The sequence below is a fragment of the Hyla sarda genome, chromosome 10 (genome assembly GCF_029499605.1).
Source record: "Hyla sarda isolate aHylSar1 chromosome 10, aHylSar1.hap1, whole genome shotgun sequence".
Lineage (NCBI taxonomy): Eukaryota > Metazoa > Chordata > Amphibia > Anura > Hylidae > Hyla > Hyla sarda.
In genome coordinates, this window is record NC_079198.1 from 117,556,246 (window position 1) to 117,577,948 (window position 21,703).

The 21,703-nt window shown below is 42.8% G+C and overlaps 1 protein-coding gene across 1 annotated transcript in view; it reads left to right on the forward strand.

The window, feature by feature from the left end:
• Window positions 1–5,996: 5,996 nt before the first annotated feature.
• The window catches only part of FOXJ3 (forkhead box J3), a gene marked incomplete in the record, with an annotated part of 128,513 nt that continues 112,806 nt past the window's right edge, over window positions 5,997–21,703 (forward strand). Inside the window, 1 exon segment of the mRNA XM_056544668.1 lies at window positions 5,997–6,169.

The window sequence follows — 21,703 nt, forward strand, 5'->3', positions numbered from 1 at the left end:
CCTGTGAGCAGCACGGGGAAGGCGCCGACCAATCAGACGCCGGGATTCGGTCTTGAGACTGCGGGGCCGACCAATCAGAGGGCTCGGATGCGAGTGACTGGCTCGTTAGTTTTATCAGGAGTGACCCCTTATGTGCCGGAAGGTAGTGGAGCGGGAGGCTGTGACTGCAATGCGCTGTGTCCTTCTGGATCGGAGACCTGACACCAGGGGTTTCCCAAGAAGGGTACCTACAGCTCTTGCGAAACTACAACTCCCAGCATGCCCAGATTGCCAAAGGCTCTCCAGTTGGAGCAAAACTACAACTCCCATCTTGCCATGAAGTTGTAGTTTTGCAACACCTGGAGGGGCACAGGTGTAAGGCAGGGTTTTCCCAAACAGGGTGCTTGCAGCAGTTGCAAAACTACAACTCCCAGCATGCCCAGACAGCCAACAACTCTCCAGCTGTTGCAAAACTACAACTCCCACCTTGCCATAAAGTTGTAGTTTTGCAACACCTGGAGGGGCACAGGTGTAAGGCAGGGTTTTCCCAAACAGGGTGCTTCCAGCTGTTGCAAAACTACAACTCCCAGTATGCTCAGACAGCCTTCGATTGTCCGGGCATGCTGGGCAGGGATGTGCACAGACATTTTGGGGGGCGGGGGGCACTTGTAATTATTTATATAAATGTCCACATAATGATGCCAGACTGCCCAGGGCACTTATAGGAAGGACATGAAAAGGGCAGGAGCTAAAGCCCAATTTCTAGTCAATCTGTGCACGTCCCTAATGCTGGGAGTTGTAGTTTTGCAACAGCTGGAGGCACCCTGCTTGGGAAACACTGGTGTAAGGTCTGTCTGGGCATGCTGGGAGTTGTAGTTTTCCAACAGTCTAAGGAATCCTGGTTGGGAAACACTGGTGTAAGGTCTGTCCAGGCATGCTGGGAGTTGTAGTTTTTCAACAGCTGGAGGCACCTTGCTTGAGAAACATTGCGTTACAGCATTTAGCAGCGCCAACCTCCCTCCCCCCCAACCTGTGCCCCTTCAGATGTTGCTAAACTACGACTTCATGGCAAGAGGGAAGTTGTAGTTTTATTGATTTTGGGGGGCTCTGCTTTGAAGAATGAGAAGTTTACAGTTTATGTTTGCACTAGTTTATTGCTATAGTATCTGTAGGAGGGGCAGGACTATTATGGGGGGGGGGGGGCGCCTTGTTGTTTTGCTTAGAGAGAAAGGTTTGCACCTACATTGCTTGCATGGCCAAGTTTTCAGTTATGTATTGTGAATCAATTCCTAATTCACTGTGCTTGCTGTCATTGAATAGAAACATCCTTGTTTTTGCTACTCATGTCTGACATAACTGCAGCATAGCAGGGGAGACTGTGATGACTCTTAGGCTATGTTCATACAGCAGATTTTTTTGTGAAATGTCTGATCGGAATATTCCACACGGACATTCCGCTGCAGCAGAGTCCCATTGATTTTAAAGGGATCACAGAGTTTCTGCACCGGAATTTTATGCTGCCGAAATTCTGATTCCGGCATCCGCCAAAAGTATAGATATGTCTAGTCTTTCTGCGTACTCCACAAGGAAATGCATTGCTGTCTATAAGGCGGCATATTTCTGAGCAGTCCCAGTGTCCACCAGATTAACCCCTTGGGGACGGAGCCCATTATGGCCCTAAGGACGGGAGCATTTTTATACATTAATAACTCTGGGATGCTTTTACTTATAAATTTGATTCCGAGATTATTTTTATATTCTATTTTTGTATTCTACTTTATGTTAGTGGTAAATTTTTGTCGATACTTGCATCATTTCTTGGTGAAAAAATCCTAAATTTGATGAAAAAATAGAAAATGTTGCATTTTTCTAACTTTGAAGCTCTCTGCTTATCAGGAAAATAGACATTCCAAATAAATTATATTTTGATTCACAAATACAATATGTCTTCTTTATGTTTTCATCATAAGGTTGACATGTTTTTACTTTTGGAAGACATCAGAGGGCTTCAGCAGCAATTTTCTAATTTTTTACAAAATTTTCTAAATTGGAATTTTTCAGGGACCAGTTCAGGTTTGAAGTGGATTTGAAGGGCCTTCATATTAGAAATACACCACAAATTACCCCATTATAAAAACTGCACCCCTCAAAGTATTCAGAATGACATTCAAAAAGTTTGTTAACTCTTTAGGTGTTTCACAGGAATAGCAGCAAAGTGAAGGAGAAAATTCAAAATCTTCATTTTTTTACACTGGCATGTTCTTAGAAAACCCATTTTTTGGGGGAAAAAAGCACCCCAAAATTTGTAACCCAATTTCTCTCGAGCAAGGGCTCAGAAGGGAAGGAGTGACAATGGGATTTTGGAGAGAGAGTTTTTCTGAAATGGTTTTTGAGGGACATGTCACATTTAGGAAGCCCCTATGGTGCCAGAATAGTAAAAAATTAATAAATAATGACATGGCATACTATTTTTGGAAACTACACCCCTCAAGGAACGTAACAAGGGATACAGTGAGCCTTAACACCCCACAGGTGTTTGACAACTTTTTGTTAAAGTCGGATGTGTAAATGAAAAAATATATATTTTTCACTAAAGTGCAGTATTATTTTTCCCAAATGCACCATTTTTACAAAGGGTAATGGGAGAAAATGCCCCCCCAAAATGTGTAACCCCATCTCTTTTGAATATGGAAATACCCAATGTTAGGAAGTAAAATGCTTTGGGGGCGAACTACAATGCTCAGAAGAGAAGGTGTCACATTTGGCTTTTGGAAAGCAAATTTTGCTGAAATGGTTTTTGGGGGGCATGTCACATTTAGGAAGACCCTATGGTGCCAGAACAGCAAAAAACAAAAAAAAAAAAACAAACACATGGCATACTATTTTGGAAACTACACCCCTTAAGGAACGTAACAGTGAGCCTTAACACCCCACAGGTGTTTGACGACTTTTTGTTAAAGTCGGATGTGTAAATGTAAAAAAGAATTTTCAGTAAAATGCAGTTTTTCCCCAAAATTTTAAATTTTTACAAGGGGTAATAGGAGAAAATGCCCCCCAAAGTTTGTAACCCCATCTCTTTTGAATATGGAAATACCCAATGTTAGGAAGTAAAATGCTCTGGGGGCGAACTACAATGCTCAGAAGAGAAGGTGTCACATTTCGCTTTTGGAAAGCAAATTTTGCTGAAATGGTTTTTGGGGGGCATGTCACATTTAGGAAGACCCTATGGTGCCAGAACAGCAAAAAAACACATGGCATACTATTTTGGAAACTACACCCCTTAAGGAACGTAACAGTGAGCCTTAACACCCCACAGGTGTTTGACGACTTTTTGTTAAAGTCGGATGTGTAAATGTAAAAAAGAATTTTCAGTAAAATGCAGTTTTTCCCCAAAATTTTACATTTTTACAAGGGGTAATAGGAGAAAATTCCCCCCAAAGTTTGTAACCACATTTCTTCTGAGTATGGAAATACCCCATATGTTGACATCAAGTGCTCTGCTGGCGCACTACAATGATCAGAAGAGAAGGAGAGCCATTGAGCTTTTGGAGAGAGAATTTGTTTGAGAGAGACCTTCTACGCCAGTGATTCCCAAACATGGTGCCACCAGCTGTTGCTAAACTCCTAACATGCCTGGACAGTCAGTGGCTGTCCGGAAATGCTGGGAGTTGTTGTTTTGAAACAGCTGGAGGCTCCATTTTGAAAACACTGCCGTACGATACATTTTTCATTTTTATTGGGGGGGGGGGGGGGGAGGGCAGTGTAAGGGGGTGTATATGTAGTGTTTTACCCTTTATTTTGTGTTATTGTAGTGTAGTGTAGTGTTTAGTTTGCGCTGCGGTGGAAAATTTGCTGCAGCTCAAACTTGAAGCAGGAAACTCACTGTAAGCCCGCCTGTGTGAATGTACCCTGTATATTCACATATGGGGGTGGGGGGCAAACCTCCAGCTGTTTCAAAACTACAACTCCCAGCATGTACTGACAGACCGTGCATGCTGGGAGTTGTACTCTTGCAACAGCTGGAGGCACAATGGTTGAAAAACCTTCAGTTAGGTTCTGTTACCTAACTTAGTATTTTCCAACCAGTGTGCCTCCAGCTGTTGCAAAACTACAACTCCCAGCATGTACTAAGGGCATGCTGGGAGATGTAGTTATGCAACAGCTGGAGGTACGCAACTACAAATCCCAGCATGCCCAGACAGCAAACAGCTGTCATCTAACTCCTATCACGCCTGCCATCTGCACTGCTGTGTGTGCATGCTGGGAGTTGTAGTTTTGCAAGATCTGGAGGGCCACAGTTTAGAGACAACTGCACAGTGATCTCCAAACTGTAGCCCTCCAGCTGTTGCAAAACTACAAATCCCAGCATGCCCAAACAGCAAACAGCTGTCATCTAACTCCTATCACGCCTGCCATCTAACTCCCCTTGGACACCCCCGATCACCCTTATTTTTGGGGTCACCGGGTTAGCGGAGACCCGTATGACCCAGAATTGGCGCAAATCGCCGGTGTGATTTTGCGGATTTGTGGCGATCGCCGACATGGGGGGGGGGGGGGGGTCTCAGACCCCCTGGGCTTTGGTACGGGATGCCTGCTGAATGATTTCAGCAGGCATCCCGTTCCGATCACTGCCCGGCGAGCTGCGGTGATCGGAAATGCGGAGGGTGTACAGGTACGCCCTCCGTCCTTAAGTGATATGACGCGAGGGCGTATCCATACGCCCTCCGTCCCCAACAAGTTAAAATGTGTGAGAAGTCAACACCTTTTTTTCCGCGTGGACATTCCGCACATTTTCGGCTGTGTGTCCCTGGCCTTAGCATATGTTCACACATGACAGATGCAATGCAGATCTGCTTCAGATTTAAAGGGGTACTCCGGTGGAAAAAAAAAATTTTAATCACCTGGTGCCAGAAAATTTACCGGATTTGTAAATTATTTCTATTTAAAAATCTAAAAATCTTAATCCTTCCAGTACTTATCAGCTGCTGTACGCTACGGAGGAAGTTTTTTTCTTTTTGAAAACATCAGTGGACCCTTTACTATGACACTTGTTTTTTTTTATTATCTCTGGCTCCTCCATTTCTCTTGATCATCTCTGAGATGTTTCTCCACCTTGGTTGGAGTCACCTGGGGTAAATTCAGCGGATTGGACAAGACACTGCCCTGTCTATATAAGGTATCACAGCTATCAATACATATCGGAGCAAACACCAAGCCATGAGGTGGAAAGAACTGCCTGTAGAGCTCAGATACAGGATTGTGTGGAGGCACAGATTTGGAAAAGAGGACTTGTTTTATCACTTTGGCTGAGCTCCAAAGATCCTTTGTCCATTTTTTTTTAAAGAGAAATCCGCATGGTCCTAGTGCCGACACGTTCTGCATGTCAGTCATTCCACAAATATTCTGCTGTAAGAACTGAACATATTCATATATTATTGCAGTAGACACCATGTAATGAGTTGTTCCTCCATGCGGTGGGGGTGCAGGGTAATTGAACACTCACCCCTATAGAAAACTGCTGGAGATCACAGCAGCTGGACATGGTGTCTTCAGCACAGTGTTTCCCAACCAGGGTGCCTCCAGCTGTTGCAAAACTACAACTCCCAGCATTCCCGGACAGCCTTCGGCTTATTTTTTCAGATAGAGAGATAGATAAATGTGAAATAGATAGAAGAGATAGATGATAGATAGCTGGCTGTCCGGGCATGTTGGTAGTTGTAGTTTTTAAACAGCTGGAGACACCCTGGTTAGAAAACACAGTTTTTTGTGTTTTTTTTTTTTTTTGTTAAAAAAAATAATAATAATAATAAACACAAGTGGAAACCTAATCTTAAAGAAAAACGTACTTTATTGCCCATAGTAACCAATCAAAGCTGCGACTGGTTGCTATAGGTAACAAAGTCAGTTTTACTTTTAGACCAGTGTTTTCCCAAGCAGCTGCTACAAAACCACAACTCCCAGCATCTTGGGGGGAAAGTAAAAATCCTCGTCTGTCATTTCGTTGCTACTACCCTATGAAACACTGTCTGTTCTTTTTTGTGTTAATAAAGATGTAACATTTTGAATTTTTTTTCCCTTCTCCTGTCCGCCACCTTCGCGCAAGGCATGCCGGGTGTTGTAGTTTCTCCGCTCCCCTGCATTTGTTCCTCTCCTGGCCGACACGTCGGGACCGCACGGAGCAGCAGATCAGGTCAGGAGCCGCTTCTGTGACTATAGAACCGGGGGCCGGGAGGCTGAGGCGGGGCCGTTGTTGCCCCCCGGGGCGGTGCTGGTTGCCGGGGCCCGGGTGTCAGCAGGAAGCCTCGTAGGCTCAGGGGGCGGTAGTGATCCCCGGTGTGAGGGGAAATAGCGCCTCGCCGGGGCCGAGGACTCGCTCATACAGCGGGGGCCTGTGTGTGTGTGACAGGCCGGGCCCCTGGACACGGCCCTCTGCCTCCTGTACACAGCCGGGGGCCCAGTCACCTCCCCGGGGGCAGACAGCAAACAACTGCCCGGCCCGGGGGCTGCAGGGCCCCTGTCTGTTAACCCTTACATGTCTGGGTGCACTCAGGACGGTTTTTATGTATGACACTGTTCACATGAGGCGTCTCTTGAGTCATGTTGTGTGAGATTTCTGTTCACTTCTATGAAAGCCTTATGGAAGTTTTAGTGGTCGCCAGGTCTGGGCTTGTGTGGTCACCTTCATGGTGGTGGGGGTCTCCAACCTGTCCCAGAACTACAACTTGCAGCATGGGCATGCTGGGAATTGTAGTTTTGTGAACAACATGGGAGCCACAAGTTGCACTTACTCTTCTGCTGGTGAGGTCACTGTGTACATACATTACTTATTCTGTACTGATCCTGAGTTATATCCTGTATTATACCCCAGAGCTGTACTCCCTATTCTGCTGGTGAGGTCACTGTGTATATACATTACATTACTTATCCTGTATTATAGTTATATCCTGTATTATACCCCTGAGCTATACTCACTATTCTGCTGGTGAGGTCACTGTGTACATACATTACTTATCCTGTACTGATCCTGAGTTATATCCTGTATTATACTCCAGAGCTGTACTCACTATTCTCATGGTGGGGTCACTGTGTACATACATTACATTACTGATCCTGTACTGATCCTGAGTTATATCCTGTATCTGTATTATACTCCAGAGCTGTACTCACTATTCTGCTGGTGAAGTCACTGTGTATATACATTACTTATCCTGTACTGATCCTGAGTTATATCCTGTATTATACTCCAGAGCTGTACTCACTATTCTGCTGGTGGGGTCACTGTGTACATACATTACATTACTTATCCTGTACTGATCCTGAGTTATATCCTGTATTATACTCCAGAGCTGTACTCACTATTCTGCTGGTGAGGTCACTGGGTACATACATTACATTACTTATCCTGTACTGATCCTGAGTTATATCCTGTATTATACTCCAGAGCTGTACTCACTATTCTGCTGGTGAGGTCACTGGGTACATACATTACTTATCCTGTACTGATCCTGAGTTATATCCTGTATTATACTCCAGAGCTGTACTCACTATCCTGCTGGTGAGGTCACTGTGTACATACATTACATTACTTATCCTGTACTGATCCTGAGTTATATCCTGTATTATACTCCAGAGCTGTACTCACTATTCTGCTGGTGAGGTCACTGGGTACATACATTACTTATCCTGTACTGATCCTGAGTTATATCCTGTATTATACTCCAGAGCTGTACTCACTATTCTCATGGTGGGGTCACTGTGTACATACATTACATTACTGATCCTGTACTGATCCTGAGTTATATCCTGTATCTGTATTATACTCCAGAGCTGTACTCACTATTCTGCTGGTGAAGTCACTGTGTATATACATTACTTATCCTGTACTGATCCTGAGTTATATCCTGTATTATACTCCAGAGCTGTACTCACTATTCTGCTGGTGGGGTCACTGTGTACATACATTACATTACTTATCCTGTACTGATCCTGAGTTATATCCTGTATTATACTCCAGAGCTGTACTCACTATTCTGCTGGTGAGGTCACTGGGTACATACATTACATTACTTATCCTGTACTGATCCTGAGTTATATCCTGTATTATACTCCAGAGCTGTACTCACTATTCTGCTGGTGAGGTCACTGGGTACATACATTACTTATCCTGTACTGATCCTGAGTTATATCCTGTACTGATCCTAAGTTATATCCTGCATTATACTCCAGAGCTGTACTCACTATTCTGCTGGTGAGGTCACTGTGTACATACATTACATTACTTATCCTGTACTGATCCTGAGTGATATCCTGTATTATTGTGGTTGAGGTTGTGGGGGCCCATATACACACAAGGTGGTTTGCAGTTCCCACAGTCGGGTTCAGCTGTCACATGCCGAATGTGTATGGGGGTCTTTACTGTCATTAAAAAAATCTATATATATTGACATGTAAATAGAAAAGTGTCTAAAACTTGGTGTCTCTGGGGGAGATTTATCAAAACCCGTCCAGAGGAAATGTTGCTGAGTTGCCCATAGCAACCAATCAGATCGCTGCTTTCATTTCTCAGAGGCCTTTTCAAAAATGAAAGCATCGATCTGATTGGTTGCTATGAACAACTTTTCCTCTGGACAGGTTGTGATAAATCTCTCCCTCTTTTCTTGTGCTCAGACCCCCACCGATCTTTAGAAGGAGGAGAGGGAAGCACCCAGCTAAGTGCTTCTTTCCCTGTCTGTCTCCTTACTACATCACACAGGTCCTTATACTTTCTGTAGAATCACCTGACGTGAGGAGAGTCTTTAGCGCTTCACTCATTCTACTGATTGGTCGGGGTCTCAGCACTCAGATCCTGACTGATCATTTTAAAACTTTTAGTTTTTCTTTCTTTTAGTTTTTTTAACCCCTCAAGGACACAGGAAATAAAAACTTTAGCATTTTAGTTTTTTCCCCTCCTCGCCTCCTAAGACCCATAACTATTTTATTCTTCCACCCACAGACCCATATGAGGCTTTTTTTTTCTGCACGACCAATTCTACTTTGTAGTGACCCTTTTCATTTTACCATAAAACGTGCGGCGCAACCCAAAAAATACTTGTGATGGGAAATTGAAAAGAAAACAGCAATTTTGCAACTATTTGGTGGGTTTCGTTTTTACACCGAGCACTGTACAGTAAAGCTGACATCTTTTCTTTATTCTCTGGGTCAAAATGATTGATTAAAATGTTACCCATGGTTACACACTTTTCTATTATCGTGCTGCTTTAAAAAAAGTCACTTATTTGTTACATTTAATATGTTTAACATTTTTTAGACCACCTATTACATTATTTTTGTGTATACGTGGGTGTATGAGGGCTCTTGTTTTGCACCATGATCTGTAGTTTTCATTGGGTATATGTGACTTTTTGATAATTTTTTATTACCAAAAATTAGCAATTTTAGTTGGTATTTTTTTACAGTTACACCGTTCAACGTCTTGAATCTTTAACAATTTATTGTAATCGGCTATTTCTGAATGTGGCAATACCCAAATTATTCTTTTTTTTCATTTTTTTTTTTATTTATTTGTGAAATGGGAAAAGGGGTGCGTGGTAGAGGGGGATGATTTTCTTTTCCGTCTGTTACAATTGTTTCTACTCCATAGGGTACATAATACCCCGGTACTTTCACATAGAATTGCCCTGAGATCAGACACCTAATGTCTAGATGTGGGTGTGCTGATGGTACTCTACTTCACATAATTTGGGACTGTCCACCTTCTTGTTCAATTCTGGTGGGAGATTTTAAAGGGGTATTCCAGGAAAAAACTTTTTTTTTAATTTTTTTTTATTTGAACTGGCTCCAGAAAGTTAAAGAGATTTGTAAATTACTTATTTAAAAAAATCTTAATCCTTCCAATAATTATCAGCTGCTGAAGTTGAGTTTTTCTTTTCTGTCTGGCAACAGTGCTCTCTGCTGACATCTCTGCTTGTCTCGGGAACTGCAGAATAGAAGAGGTTTGCTATGTGGATTTGCTTCTACTCTGGACAGTTCCCGACACACTTGTCATCAGAGAGCACTTACACAGAAAAGAACAACTCTACTTCAGCAGCTTATAAGTACTGAAGGATAAGATTTTTTAATAGAAGTAATTTACAAATCTGTTTAACTTTCTGGAGCCAGTTGATATATATAAAAAAGTTGCTTTCCTGGATAACCCCTTTAACCATCATACACAAGATATATGGTACTCCATCGCTTTTGACACCTAAATCATGTGTTCTGGGCCCTCCCATAGACTTGCATTCTTGCATTGAGGGGGCAAGACGCCATGGGGGGGGGGGGGGGGGAGGGGGCTATGACTTCACAAGCTCCCGGCTCCAGCATTCGGAACAGTTTGTTCTAAACGCTGAGCGGCAGAGTACCCCTTTAAAGAGTAGCTCCCACCATCCTTTTTTTTTTTAAATTTTCTATCCCTGCCTATTACCCATTTATCCCTAACCCCCTCCCTGCTTTAATTATTTTTTTTTTAACTATGTTAAAAATGACTATTTGTCTACCTGGTAGTGTGCTCACTTACCAGGCAGACTTCCCCAGCAGGTGCGATGTCACTGATGCCTGCTGGGGCCGACGCTTCCGCCCTTAGTTCATCTACACAGGGTGCCTCCAGCTGTTTCACCACTACAACTCTCAGCTTGCCCTGACATCTATTGGCGTTCAAGGCAAGCTGGGAGTTGTAGCTTTGAAACAGCTGGAGGCACCCTGTGCAGAAAACAATTAGTTAGGGCCATGGGAGCAGCGCGGCGCTACCCCGTTCCCTCCATCTGTTCCCCGATCCCTCGCCCCCCCGTTTTTAAAATGCTGAACCCCGTTCTCCCCCAACCCCCGATTCCCGCTCTCCCCTAAAATAGATCCGTACATACGCCAGTCTGGCGTGCAGGGGCAGCAGCGGCGGCGTCATGTGCAGGAGGAGTGGCCGGCCGGCCAGGGAGCCAATGCGCTTGCTCGCTGCCTGTCTGATTGACAGGCAGGGGGAGCAAGCGCAGGCTGAATGAATTGGGACCGATGCCCGGCCGGCATCAGTCTGAATTCAGGCGTCACCCGGTCACTAGGAGGGAGACCCCTAGTGGCTGGTTTTCAAACGTTAATTAAAGCATTTTAATAAAAAAAAATAAAAAAATTATGAAAATGTATTAGAGATATGTTGAAGTACGTATGTACTACAACATATCAAAAAATAAAAGTTCTTGACAGTGCCCATTTAAGTCTATGTTCATATGGCGGAATGTCTGCATGGAAAAGTCTACCAGCAGTGGAGCGCCGGCAGAACATGCTGGCATTTAGACCGCTCTCATAGAAGGCAATGCATTTCCTTGCTGACTCCGCAGAAAGATTAGACATGACTCCAGGATTGGGAATTACACAGCAGAAACATCTGCCATGGAAATTCAGACGTGTGCACAGTATGGCAGAATCTCATCGAAATCAATGGGACTCTGCTGCTGCAGAATCTCTGTGCTTAATTCCACGGAAGAATTCCATCGTGTGAACATAGCCTTACAGTCCTTTGTCTGGCAAGGAAGCTTATTGCCCAATATTGGATCCACTCTGTTTATAGCCTGACGTGAGGACGGCATCTACATGAAGAGTAAGGTTGCGTTCACATTGAGGAATTCACGAGGAAATTGTTGACTTCTGGCATTTTATCCATCGTGTGGAATTTGTGCGGAATTCTCACACAGGAATGAAGGAGGTTTTTCAATTCTACTTTTCTGGATTCCCTACGAATGGGACATGATGTTAATGGGCTTATACTCGAGGATTCCGCCTGAAGAATAAACAATGTTCTATCTTCAGGCGGAACAGAATTTAGCATCGGAAGTCCACTAGCAGAAATTCCTCCGTGTGAACAGGACAACAGAAAGTCCATTAAAGTCCAGAAAATGACTTGATGAATAAATTGGAGCAGAAAAAGCAAACGGAATTACTTGGGTAAATTCCTCCTGAATTCCTGAGTGTGAACATACCCAAAAGCTTCAAGGAGATCTCGTTCTGTGCGGGGTCTGTGGTTCCATGGGTATCTTTTGGGAGGTTTGCAGACCTAATTTATCTTATATAAGGGTGCGTTCACACTGCCATCTGTTCCCGTGTTTTTGTTTTTTTTTTGTTTGTTTTATCCCCGTTTCGGTTCCGTTTTTGCAGGCTGTAAACGGATTTAAAAAAAAAACGTTAAAAAAAATCCCATTCATGTCAATGAGATTTTTTTTTTTTACAATTCGTTTACATCCTTTTGTACCCGTCTGCACTCATTTCCGTTTTTTTGGACGGCAGAAAAAACGGCATATGCTGAATTTTTTCTCCAGTTAAAAAAAGGAAGAAAAAAACTGATACAGTAAATTTAACATTGACGTCTATGGAAAACGGATGAGCCTTTTAATGTCATTCGTTTTCTTTTCAATCAATTTTTTGATCCATTTTTACTTCTGAGCATGATCAGAAAAAAAAAAAAAAATTTTTTTTTAACTGAACAATATCCAAAAGGATACAAACGGATGACATCCGTTTGCATCAGTTATTGTCCTTTTTATTTTTTAAGTCTGTTTTTTTTTTTTTTTTTTGATGGGAGAAAAACGGGGTGGGTCTAGACGGTCATGTGAACGCAGCTTAATCTTGCATCTCTTTCTTAGTTTCGCTGCTGTATTTTTCATTATCTGCTGCTAGTCTGCAAGTCTAGTAAGGCTGCATGCACACCACGTTTTTGCAATACAATTCCTTTATCAGGGTTTTGATGAAAAACGGATTATTCAACACCAGACTAAACTGTTTCAAAACGTGTGTACAAATTTCAACCCGTATACGGTTTGGAAAATAATGTCCGGTTGCATCCGTTTTTTTAAGAAAAAAAGTGTACGTTTTTAACTTTTCACTCCATTTTGAATAAAGTTTCACTTGTTTGATTGAAATTCCAAGATATAAAAACACGTGCAAAGTCAAAAACCGTATGGTGAAAACCAGATGGAACTGTACGCACATACGGTTCTGTACGGTTCCCGTTGACTCCCATGTTTAAAAAAAATAAATAAAAAAATTAAAAAAAGAAAGAAAGAAAGAAAGAAAGAAAAAAACACGTATATGATTTAATACGGTTTTTCACCCGGTCCAAAAAACGTGGTAGACTACGGTTTTGAGTACGGGTAAAAAAAAAACAGACACGACTGTATAAGGTGCAAAACAGACTAAACCGGATGATGCGTTTGACATACAGTTTACAATGTTAAAGGGGTTATCCAGGAAAAAACTTTCTTTTTATATATCAACTGGCTCCAGAAAGTTAAACAGATTTGTAAATGACTTCTATTAAAAAATCTTAATCCTTTCAGTACTTATGAGCTTCTGAAGTTAAGGTTGTTCTTTTCTGTCTAAGTGCTCTCTGATGACACCTGTCTCGGGAAACGCCCAGTTTAGAAGTAAATCCCCATAGCAAACCTCTTCTAAACTGGGCGTTTCCCAAGACAGGTGTCATCAGAGAGCACTTAGACAGAAAAGAACAACCTTAACTTCAGAAGCTCATAAGTACTGAAAGGATTAAGATTTTTTTTATAGAAGTCATTTACAAATCTGTTTAACTTTCTGGAGCCAGTTGATATATAAAAAAAAAAGTTTTTTCCTGGATAACCCCTTTAAGTCAATGCATATGGTTTGCTATACGGTTCCATACGGTTTTTAACTTGAAACCGTATATGGGAACTGTATAACAAAAACATGGTGTGAATGCAGCCTAAGGAATGATATGGGGGGGGGGGGGGGTGGATCTTGTCGCTCAACTATGGACATTGATTTCGTTCATTGCAGGGATTCTTATGGTTTTACTTACTTATTATAGTTGCTATTATCCGTTCTTTGAAGTATGAGCCTCACTTTTTCTTTTACTTTTTCGGGATGTGCCTGGGATGAATACTAATGTTCTTTTCTTCCTGTGTTGTGAGATTTGTTTTTTCTATGTTTTTTAGTACTGGAAATTTTTAGAAATGCTAATAAAATCTTAAATCTGTTTAAATCTGATATAAACAAAAAAATAATAAATGACAGTACACATTCAATAAGGCTGCATTCACACCACGTTTTTGCAGTACAGTTCCCGTATCAGGTTTTTGAGGAAAAACGGATTCCTCAAAACTGGACTAAACTGTATCAAAACGTGTGTATAAATTTTAACCCGTATACGGTTTGAAAAATGACATCCGGTTGCATCCGTTTTTTAAGAAAAAAACGTATACGTTTTTAACTTTTCACTCCATTTTAAATAAAGTTTAACTTGTTTGATTGAAATTCAAAGAAAAAAAACTGTGCAAAGTCAAAAACCGTATGGTGAAAACCAGAGGGAACCGTACGCATATTACGGTTCTGTACGGTTCCCATTGACTCCCATGTTAAAAAAAAAAAAAAAACGTATACGGTTTAATACAGTTTTTCAACCGGACCTAAAACCGTGGTAGACTACAGTTTTGGGTACAGGAAAAAAAAACCTGACAAAACTGTACAGGATGCAAAACGGACACAACCTGATGCATCTTTTGGCATACGGTTTTCAATGGAGAGTCAATGCATACGGTTTTCAATACGGTTAAATAAAAAAATAAAATAAAATAAAAAATCCAGTGGCGCACCCCTTTAAGATTTAGTATGGGCCTAAATAGGATTGTGTGACAGCAAAACACATCTGAGTTTCACTACTAAAATATGTGAGCGATTTGTCTGCAATTTTGTTACAGTTGTGGTTAGTTTGCAAAAGAAAATGGCAAATGGGTCACATGGCAGCCCCTAACCTGGTGTGACCCCTGACACCACTGTCACAATCGGCACATGTGACTGGAAAACGCCACATTGCAATCTTCATGTAGCCCAAACCTTGCATAAACTCCTATAGAATGTATTGAAAAAGTCCCTTTCACTTTTTATTCCCATTTTATGTTGCTCCTTGTGCTAACATAAAAAAATAAAAAATAAAATAATAATCAAGCGCCACCCCCCCCCCCCCCCCCCAAATCATTATACACCCAGTACCCCATAAGAAGAGTAGGAAAACTGGATTTATTTTTCTTTTTCTTTCAAATTTAGAAAAAATGAAAAACTTAGGATGGGCATAAGTATTCAGACCCTTTGCTTTGACACTTCAGATTATTAAAAATAAAATAATACATTTTTTTTCTTTATCAACTGGTGCCAGAAAGTTAAACAGGTTTGTAAATTACTTCTTTTAAATTTTTTTTATCCTTCCAGTACTTCTTAGCAGCTGTATGCTACAGAGGAAATTCTTTTCTTTTTGAATTTCCTTTTTGTCTTGTCCACAGTGCTCTCTGCTGACACCTGATGCCCGTATCAGGAACTGTCCAGAGCAGGAGAAAATCCCCATTGCAAACCTATGCTGCTCTGGACAGTTCCTGACATGGACAGAGGTGTCAGCAGAGAGCACTGTGGTCAGACTGGAAAGAAATTCAAAAGTCTTTTAAACCAGTCCAATCTTTTTAGTGACCGACCATTAGAAAACAACCCCAGATGGGTGCTCGAAGCTATTTTTTAGGTTTACGGCTTGAATAGACTTGTCAGACGAAGCCATCGGTGTCTCTGTAACACCTGGAGAAAGCTGAAAAAAATATATATTTCCATCAAGTAGCCCAATTTTTGTATCCCCAAAATTATAAAGTGCTGCAAAATCTGTTGCCGTTATGTAATAATAATAAATTATTATTTTGTATTGGTATTATTATTATTATTATTTATTATTTATATAATAATAAATGATTAGAATCAATAGCTGCAATAAATCGAGTATAGAGTCTATGGCCCATCTTCTGCCAAATGAAACTTAACCCCTTAAGGACCAGGCCATTTTACACCTCAGGACCAGAGCATTTTTTGCACATCTGACCACTGTCACTTTAAACATTAATAACTCTGGAATGCTTTTAGTTATCATTCTGATTCCGAGATTGTTTTTTCGTGACATATTCTACTTTAACATAGCGGTAAAATTTTATGGTAACTTGCATCCTTTCTTGGTAAAAAATCCCAAAATTTTATGAAAAATTTGAAAAATTTGCATTTTTCTAACTTTGAAGCTCTCTGCTTGTAAGGAAAATGGATATTCCAAATAAAAAAAATTTTGATTCACATATACAATATGTCTACTTTATGTTTGCATCATAAAAGTGATCAGTTTTTACTTTTGGAAGACACCAGAGGGCTTCAAAGTTCAGCAGCAATTTTCCAATTTTTCACAAAATTTTCAAACTCACTATTTTTCAGGGACCAGTTCAGGTTTGAAGGGTCTTCCCATTAGAAATACCCCACAAATTACCCCATTATAAAAACTGCACCCCCCAAAGTATTCAAAATGACATTCAGTCAGCGTTTTAACCCTTTAGGTGTTTCACAGGAATAGCAGCAAAGTGAAGGAGAAAATTCACAATCTTCATTTTTTACACTCGCATGTTCTTGTAGACCCAATTTTTTTATTTTTACAAGGGGTAAAAGGAGAAAATGTATACTTCTATTTGTAGCCCAATTTCTCTCGAGTAAGGACACACCTCATATGTCTATGTAAATTGTTCGGCGGGCGCAGTAGAGGGCTCAGAAGGGAAGGAGCGACAAGGGGATTTTGGAGAGTACGTTTTTCTGAAATGGTTTTTGGGGGGCATGTTGCATTTAGGAAGCCCCTATGGTGCCAGAACAGCAAAAAACCCTCACATGGCATACCATTTTGGAAACTAGACCCCTTGAGGAACGTAACAAGGAATTAAGTGAGCCTTAATACCCCACAGGGGTTTCACGACTTTTGCATATGTAAAAAAAAAAAAAAATTTTTTTCACTAAAATGTGTGTTTCCCCCCAAATTTCACATTTTTGCAAGGGTTAATAGCAGAAAAGACCCCCCAAAATTTGTAACCCCATCTCTTCTGAGTATGGTAATACCCCATGTGTGGACGTCAAGTGCTCTGCTGGCGCACTACAATGCTCAGAAGAGAAGGAGCGCCATTGAGCTTTTGGGAAAAAAATTGTTTGGAATGGAAGCCAGGGGCCATGTGCGTTTACAAAGCCCCCCGTGGTGCCAGAACAGTGGAACCCCCCACATGTGACCCTATTTTGGAAACTACACCCCTCACAGAATTTAATAAGGGGTGCAGTGAGTATTTACACCCCACTGGCGTTTGACAGATCTTTGGAACAGTGGGCTGTGCAAATGAAAAATAAAATTTTTCATTTTCACGGACCACTGTTCCAAAAATCTGTCAGACACCTGTGGGGCGTAAATGCTCACTGTACCCCTTATTACATTCCGTGAGGGGTGTAGTTTCCAAAATGGGGTCACATGTGGGTATTTTTTTGGGGGGGTTTATGTCAGAACCGCTGTAAAATCAGCCACCCCTGTGCAAATCACCAATTTAGACCTCAAATGTACATAGTGCACTCTCACTCCTGAGCCTTGTTGTGCGCCCACAGAGCACTTTATGCCCACATATGGGGTATTTCTATACTCAGGAGAAATTGTGTTACAAATTTTGGGGGTCTTTTTTTCCTTTTAACGCTTGTGAAAATAAAAAGTAAAGGGCAACACCGGCATGTTAGTGTAATTTTTTTTTTTTTTTTACACTAACAAGCTGGTGTAGCCCCAACTTTTCCTTTTCCTAAGGGGTAAAAGTAGAAAAAGCCCCCAAAATTAGTAGTGCAATTTCTCACGAGTACAGAGATACCCCATATGTGGCCCTAAACTGTTGCCTTGAAATAAGACAGGGCTCCAAAGTGAGAGAGCGCCATGCGCATTTGAGGACTAAATTAGGGATTGCACAGGGGTGGACATAGGGGTATTCTATGCCAGTGATTCCCAAACAGGGTGCCTCCAGCTGTTGTTAAATTCCCAGCATGCCTGGACAGTCAGTGGCTGTCCGGAAATGCTGGGAGTTGTTGTTTTGCAACAGCTGGAGGCTCCTTTTGGAAACACTGCCATACAATACGTTTTTCATTTTTATTAGGGGGACAGTGTAAGGGATGTATATGTAGTGTTTTACTCTTTATTAGGTGTTAGTGTAGTGTAGTGTTTTTAGGGTACATTCACACTGGCAGGTTACGGTGAGTTTCTCGCTAGAAGTTTGAGCTACGGCGAAAAATTTGCCGCAGACCAAACTTGAAGCAGGAAACTTACTGTAAGCCTGCCCGTGTGAATGTACCCTGTACGTTCACATGGGGGGGGGGGGGGGGGGGCAAACCTCCAGCTGTTTCAAAACTACAACTCCCAGCATGTACTGACAGACCGTGCATGCTGGGAGTTGTACTTTTGCAACAGCTGGAGGCACACTGGTTGGAAAACCTTCAGTTAGGTTCTGTTACCTAACTCAGTATTTTCTAACCAGTGTGCCTCCAGCTGTTGCAAAACTACAACTCCCAGCATGTACTGATCGCCGAAGGGCATGCTGGGAGATGTAGTTATGCAATAGCTGGAGGTACGCAACTACAACTCCCAGCATGCCGAGACAGCTGATTGCTGTTTGGACATGCTGGGATTTGCAGTTTGCATCTGGAGGGCTACAGTTTTAGAGACTACTGCAAAGTGATCTCCAAACTGTGGTCCTCCAGCTGTTGCAAAACTACAATTCCCAGCATGCTCTGACAGGAAACAGTTGTTTGAGCATGCTAGGAGTTGTAGTTTTGCAAGATCTGGAGGGCTACAGTTTAGGGATCACTATATAGTGGTCTCAAACTGTAGCCCTCCAGCTGTTGCAAAACTACATATTCCAGCATGCCCAAACAGCTGTCTGGGCATGCTGGGAGTTGTAGTTTTGCAACATCTGGAGGGCTACAGTTAGAGACCACTGTATAATGGTCTCAAACTGTACCCTCCAGATGTTGCTAGGCAACTCACCGGCTTCCGTCGAATCCAGCCGCACGTCATCGCCGCCCGCCGATCTCCGTCGCCTGCAGCCTCCGACGCCCGACCGGATCGGTAAGTGGATCTTCGGCGCCGGTCCCCGTCATTTCCCCGTCCTGCCCTGCCTATTGTGGGAGGGCAGGACGGGGAAAACTAAAGTAAACCCCCCGCCCCCGATCTGCTATTGGTGGTCGTGTCTAGACCACCAATAGCAGGGATAGGAGGGGTGGCACCCGTGCCACCTCACTCCTATCGCTTCAGGGGGATCGTGGGTGTCTTAGACACCCGCGATCCCCCTTACATTCCGGGTCACCGGGTCACTATAGACCCGTAATGACCCGGAATCGCGCAAATCGCAAGTGTGAATTCACTTGCGATTTGCCGCGATCGCCGACATGGGGGGGTCTGATGACCCCCCTGGGCATTTGCACGGGATGCCTGCTGAATGATTTCAGCAGCCATCCTGCTCCGATCCCCGCCCAGCGCACGGCGGGGACTAAAACTGCCCATGACGTAAATGTACGTCCCTGGTCCTTAAGACCCAGGGTGTCGGGACGTACCGTTACGTCATGGGTCCTGTAGGGGTTAAAGGGGTACTCAGGTGGAAAACTTTTTTTTTATTTTTTAAATCAACTGGTGCCAGAAAGTTAAACAGATTTGTAAATTACTTCTATTAAAAAAATCTTAATCCTTCCAGTACTCATTAGCTGCTGAATACTACAGAGGAAATTATTTTCTGTTTGGAACAAAGAGCTGTCTGCTGACATCATGACCACAGTGCTCTCTGCTGACACCTCTGTCCATTTTAAGAACTGTCCAGAGTAGGAGAAAATCCCCATAGCAAACATATGCTGCTCTGGACAGTTCCTAAAATGGACAGAGATGTCAGCAGAGAGCACTGGGTTGGTGATGTCAGCAGAGAGCTCTGTGTTCCAAAAAGAAAATAATTTCCTCTGTAGTATTCAGCAGCTAATAAGTACTGGAGGGATTAAGATTTTTTTAATAGAAGTCATTTACAAATCTGTTTAACTTTCTAGCACCAGTTCATAAAAAAAAAAAAAAAAAATTATATATATATATTTTCCCCCGGAGTACCTCTTTAAGGAAAACAGATGGGCAATGCGCTCTTTGAAGCCCCTCAGGCCCTATTCTTTAGCTCAGTGTTTCCAAAATAGTTGAAAAACTACAACTCCCTGTCCGGGCATGCTGGGAGTTGTAGTTTTATAACAGCTGGAGACACACTGGGGGGGGGGGGGAGATTCAACAAAACCAGTGCAAACGAAAAGTTGACCAATTGCCCATAGCGACAAATCAGATCACTTCAGGAACGACACTGTACATAGAGCCACACATAGAGACCTGTCAGATCAATGAATGTGTCAAAGTGCGAGGAAACTTCTCCATTTGCTGCTACAGTACTGACTGTATAATTCCGAAGAGCTATCCCAGTCCCATAGCAGTGAATAAAGCCGCAGCCACACAAGCATACCACCGCTAAATTCACAAGGGGCCCTCGGGAACCTCCGTTGTCGACATTGGTGGGGGGGCTCCCTGGTTGGACCCCCAGTGATAACAAATGAGCAGCGTCCTCATGGGCCCCATGATCCCACATGGCCGATATGTGCAAATCAATTCCATACATGTTGATGGGGTCAGTTCCATAGTAGGTATGTGGTCGTCTGCTCCTTTCGGATTTAACAAGACAGTTTCAGATATTTTGGCAACAAACCTGCCATGTGTGAATACAGTCTTATCAGGTTGGATGGGGACTGTCGGTGGAAGCCATTTTCAGGTCTCTCCAGAGATGTTCCATTGGGTTCGGGCTCTGGCTGGGCCCCTCAAGGACGTTCGGAGTGGTCCCTAAGCCGCTCCTGTGTTGTGTTAGCTGTGTGTTTAGGGGCATTGGATGAGATTTATCAAAACCTGTGCAGAGGAAACGTTAAAGGGGTTCTCCGGTGCTTAAACATCTTATCCGCTATCCAAAGGATAGGGGATAAGATGCCTGATCGCGGGAGTCCCGCCGCTGGGAACCCCTGGGATCTTGCACACGGCACCCCGTTTGTAATCAGTCCCCGGAGCGTGTTCACTCCGGGTCTGATCACGGACGACCGCAAGGCCGGTGGCGTGTGATGTCACGCATCCGCCCCCGTGTGACGTCACGCTCCGCCCCTCAATGCAAGCCTACGAGAGGGGGCGTGACATCACACGGGGGCGAACACGCTCCGGGGACTGATTACAAACGGGGTGCCGCGTGCATGATCCCGGGGGTCCCCAGCGGCGGGACTCCCGCGATCAGGCATCTTATTCCCTATCCAAACACCGGAGAACCCCTTTAACCATTTGCCCATAAAAGCCAATCAGATCGCTTCTTTTTTTATAAAGGTCTCTGAAGAATGAAATAAGCAATCTGATTGGTTGCTATGGGCAACTGGTTAACGTTTCCTCTGCACAGGTTTTGATAAATCTCCCCCATTGTCTTTTTGGATGGGGAACCTTCAGCCCATTCTGAGGTCCAGAGCCCCAGATCAGGTTTTTCACTAAGAATATATCTGTTTTTTGTTCCGTTCAGCTTTCCGTACACCCTGACGAGTCTCCCTGTCCCCACAACATGATGCTGTAGTTCAGTGCTGGTTTCATCGGACCAGAGAATGTTGTTCCTCACAGTCTGGGAGTCCTTAAAGGGGTATTCCAGGCAAAAACTTTTTTTTATATATCAACTGGCTCCGGAAAGTTAAACAGATTTTGTAAATTACTTCTATTAAAAAATCTTAATCCTTCCAATAGTTATTAGCTTCTGAAGTTGAGTCGCTGTTTTCTGTCTAACTG